Source organism: Mustela nigripes, chromosome 3 (genome assembly GCF_022355385.1).
Source record: "Mustela nigripes isolate SB6536 chromosome 3, MUSNIG.SB6536, whole genome shotgun sequence".
Taxonomy (NCBI): Eukaryota; Metazoa; Chordata; class Mammalia; order Carnivora; family Mustelidae; genus Mustela; species Mustela nigripes.
The window spans coordinates 3,447,102-3,451,668 of NC_081559.1; the positions used below are offsets into that span (position 1 = coordinate 3,447,102).

The following is a 4,567-nucleotide window of genomic DNA, read 5'->3' on the forward strand; positions in this document are numbered from 1 at the left end:
GGCCCGTGGGAATTCGGCTCCTGTTAGAAACTACCTCTGGAGACAAGGCGGTGGTGGTGGTAGACGTTTGGTGTTTTTCCCATCTGGTCCAGATCTGAAAAGGAACCAGGGGGACAGGAAGTAGTCAGGCCAAGAGGCCAGCCCTCCTGCTAAACCAAGCTGCCTACCCTTTTTCTGTGACCCCCTACAATGGTTTTCTTAGGTTTGTTGGCTTGTTTTATTTATTTCATTTTATTTTAAAATATGGAACACCTCACAGATTTGTGTGTCATCCTTGCCCAGGGGCCATTCTAATCTTTTTGGTATCATTTCAATTTTAGTATATGTGCTGCCTAAGGGTGCACTTGTTGGCATATTTTTAAAAGGACATTGTGGGGTGCCTGGGTAATTCAGTGAGTTAAGCCTCTACCTTTGGCTCAAGTCATGATCCCAGGGTCCTGGGATTGAGCCCTGTATCGGGCTCTCTGCTCAGCGGGGAGCCTGCTCCACCCCACCCTCTCTGCCTGCCTCTCTGCCTACTTGTGATCTCTGTCAAATAAATAAATAAAATAAAATCTAAAAAAAAAATAAATAAATAAAGCACATTGAACCACCAGGCATCACTGATTGAACTCATTAAACTAAGCATTGGTACTCTTTTAGAATTTTGTCTTGCATCCAAAAAAAAAAAAAAAATGAGAAGTGGTTAGACTAGTGGCTATAAAGAGATATGAATACAGAGGCTAGTATCAAGAAGAGATAATATCACCTTTGATTTCCATATTTGGAACTGGCATTATCTTCTTCTGTAGCAAAAACATCCCGACCAGATTAGTGTATGGAGACTGAGTTATAGATACAGCCCTGCTGCCTTTAGCCAAGATCATGAGAAAATGGGTTCTCTAGATAAATGAATTTCCTAAATTTCTGGAGTTTCCCCCATTAAGCTGTGGAGGAAGATTGAAGGGGTGGGGGCAGTTAAATGAAAGTTTTTACTTTTCCTTCATACTCTTGTATAAAGAATACTTTTTAAAATAAAATTAATACATATTATTTTACTATTTTTAAAAATTTGCTTGGAACTATTTTTAAATTTTTTTTTAAGATTTTATTTATTTATTTGACAGAGAGAGATCACAAGTAGGCAGAGAGGCAGGCAGAGAGAGAGAGGAGGAAGCAGGCTCCCCACTGAGCAGAGAGCCCGATGCGGGACCTGATCCCAGGACCCTGAGATCATGACCTGAGCTGAAGGCAGTGGCTCAATCCACTGAGCCATGCAGGCGCCCCTATTTATTTATTTTTTTAGATTAAATTTATTTATTTTCAGCATAACAGTATTTGTTATTTTTTCACCTCATCCAGTGCTCCATGCAATCCGTGCCCTCTATAATACCCACCACCTGGTACCCCAACCTCCCACACCCCCGCCACTTCAAACCCCTCAGATTGTTTTTCAGAGTCCATAGTCTCTCATGGTTCACCTCCTCTTCCAATTTACCCCAACTCCCATCTCCTAACTCCCCATGTCCTCCATGCTATTTGTTATGCTCCACAAATAAGTGAAACCATATGATAATTGACTCTCTCTGCTTGACTTATTTGCAAATGACAGTACAGACAAAAGGTTGATATCCAGGATCTATAATGAACTCCTCAAACTCAACACACACAAAACAGACAATCATATAAAAAAAAATGGGCAGAAGATATGAGCAGAGACTTCTCCAATGAAGACATACAAATGGCTATCAGACACATGAAAAAATGTTCATCATCACTAGCCCTCAGGGAGATTCAAATTAAAACCATATCGAGATACCACCTTACACCAGTTAGAATGGCCAAAATTAACAAGACAGGAAACAACGTGTGTTGGAGAGGATGTGGAGAAAGGGGAACCCTCTTACACTGTTGGTGGGAATGCAAGTTGGTGCAGCCTCTTTGGAGAACAGTGTGGAGATTCCTCAAGAGATTAAAAATAGAACTTCCCTATGACCCTGCAATCACACTCCTGGGTATTTACCCCAAAGATACAGATGTCGTGAAAAGAAAGGCCATCTGTACCCCAATGTTTATAGTAGCAATGGCCACGGTCGCCAGACTATGGAAAGAACCAAGATGCCCTTCAACGGACGAATGGATAAGGAAGATGTGGTCCATATACACTATGGAGTATGATGCCTCCATCAGAAAGGAGGAATACCCAACTTTTGTAGCAACATGGAGGGAATGGAAGAAATTAGGTTCTCATTCTTTAGGTGCGTTGAAATGATAGCCCTAAACATGCTGCCAGTTCCAGGACAATATTTTAAATTAGCAATAATTGCCAGCATTTGGGTAGGCATTCATTTATAGTAAATGTTCTCAAGTGTGATAAATGCATATTTGGCCTTTGTGCTTGGTTCCTGACATAGAGCTTCTACCCTCAGAATTTCCTGAAAGACTGTAGGGGCACCTTTTGTCATTCCTAAGACCTTTTCAACCACACCAGAGTGATATATGCTAATGGCACAACTCTTGGTGTGCCCGTAGGTAGCTTTGGGTGAGGGCTGGTTCCCAGAGGAGCCAACCTTGTTAGTGAGTTAGAACTTCTGGCCCCATCCGGCTGACTCCAGGGAGGGGAGAGAGAAGCTGGAGACTGAATTAATCATCAGTGGTCAATGACTTACTCAATGATGCCTGTATAAGGCAGCCTCCAAAGAAACCACTAAATGATCAAGCTGAGTGCTTTGTGATGGGCGAACACCCAGCGGTGTTGAGAGGGTGATGTGCCCAGGCCCGAAGAAGGCATGGAAGCTCTTTGCCTCCTCCCCACCTTCTATTTTGCCCAAGCAGGCTTTTGGCTCTTCCTGAGTCGTATCCTTTGTAATAAACCAGTAAACTGCAAGCAAACTGTTTCTGTGAGCCATTCTAACAAATTATGGAACTTGAGAAGGGGCTCATGGGAAATAGCCTGACCATCAGAACTATGGTTGGCCTGGGATTTAGGATTGGTGTCTGAAGTGGGGGCAGTTTTGTGGGAATGAGCTCTTAACCTGTCTACTAACTCTGGCAGTTAGTGCTAGAACTGAATTGTAGGACACACAGTTGGTGTCTGGGGAGTTGAAAAATTCACTGGCGTAAGGAAAAAAACCTACACAATTAATGTCAAAAGTGTTGTGAGTGAAAAACTGCTCACCAGGCTTTTGTGATCTCAAATGTTTGAATATGTATCAGGTTTGCCAAATCCATATGAAAAAAAAAAAAGGCATACATGTAGGTTCTCGTCTACTGGGTCGATCAGACAAGACTCAGCTGACTCACAGATACATGGAAATAGATCAAACAAGTAGCATGTGTTTGAAAGGAACATTTTAGTTAGACAGGGAGTGGGGATTTTTTGACAATCGTTCTGAATGTGAGTCAGAGTGTGGGTTTGTGTGGGTGAGTGTGTGGGCAGATACATCTGTGGGTGTCAGAAAGAGACAGCCGAGATAGATGGCGGGAGTTGTGTAGCTAGTAAAATGACTGTAACAGTAAAGTAAAATTAAAGATACAGACCTTCGTGGAGGCTTTAAAATAGTTTTAGCTAAACAATGTCAGCAGAAGGTTTATTTAAAATAGACCAATCGCTTCCCACAAAGAGTTTAAATTACCTTACATAATAACAGGCAGTTTTCATTTACCACTTACTTGAAATTTGGTAATTACCACAAGCGAAATCTTATCTTATATTCCTGGTAGCCAAAACTTTTTTAAAATGGGAAAATTGAAATAAATTGGGCAAATTGCTTATCTAGAAAATGACCTTCAGCTGTTCCTAGCATGAGGCATGACAGCAAATAACTTGCAAAGGAAAAAGAAGCTAAAATGGGTACTAGGGTAATAAAAATTCTATCTACAGCTATAACAAGATGATTTCTGATATACTCACCCACATGCAGGAATTGGGTAATACAAAAGTATGAAAAGAGAGGGAACTGGTGTTATAATTTGTTATAATTGCTTGCCTGGTTTTATCTGGGAGAATGATGTCAGTGATGCGGAGTTTGTGCACAGAGACTCCATTTAACAAGAAATTTGGATTCTGTTTCTGGCAATTCCATTATCGCATCAGGATTCTGCTAAGTGTGAACGTATGGGCAAGTCCAGAGCCCACAAAGCTATTTGGAATATCACCTGAAACTAAGGCAATTGATTCCAGAATGACAGAGTTGATGGACAAACACGCAAAGTGTAGGCAGAATCATTCAATACGCAGCTCACATATTTGAGCCTCTATGACGTGCTTCCTCGCTGAAATCACAACCCGCATCTGCCCTCCAGGAGCTCAGCCCTTGAACTAAACAGTTAAAGAAGTGGGTGGGCATTGTTTGTGTTAGGTGTCAGTACGTACAGGTTAATGGAGGAAACGATTATTAATTATTAATTAATTCTAATTATTAATTCTTCATTCACTCACAGTGATTTTCTTTCCAAAACAGAAATACATTTTTCTAATTACAAAAGTAATACAAGTTCATTATAAGAGAATTAAGATATGATAGAAAATATCATTCACTGATTGAAGAGAATTCATTTAAAGCTACTAGACACTAAAGGAGCAAAG

At 40.8% G+C, this 4,567-nt stretch overlaps 1 non-coding gene across 1 annotated transcript; it reads right to left on the reverse strand.

Annotated features, from left to right (window-relative positions):
- Window positions 1–237: 237 nt before the first annotated feature.
- Window positions 238–344, reverse strand: LOC132014719 (U6 spliceosomal RNA). Its single transcript, XR_009403373.1, has one exon. It is a non-coding gene; the product is annotated as a U6 spliceosomal RNA (small nuclear RNA).
- Window positions 345–4,567: the final 4,223 nt, after the last annotated feature.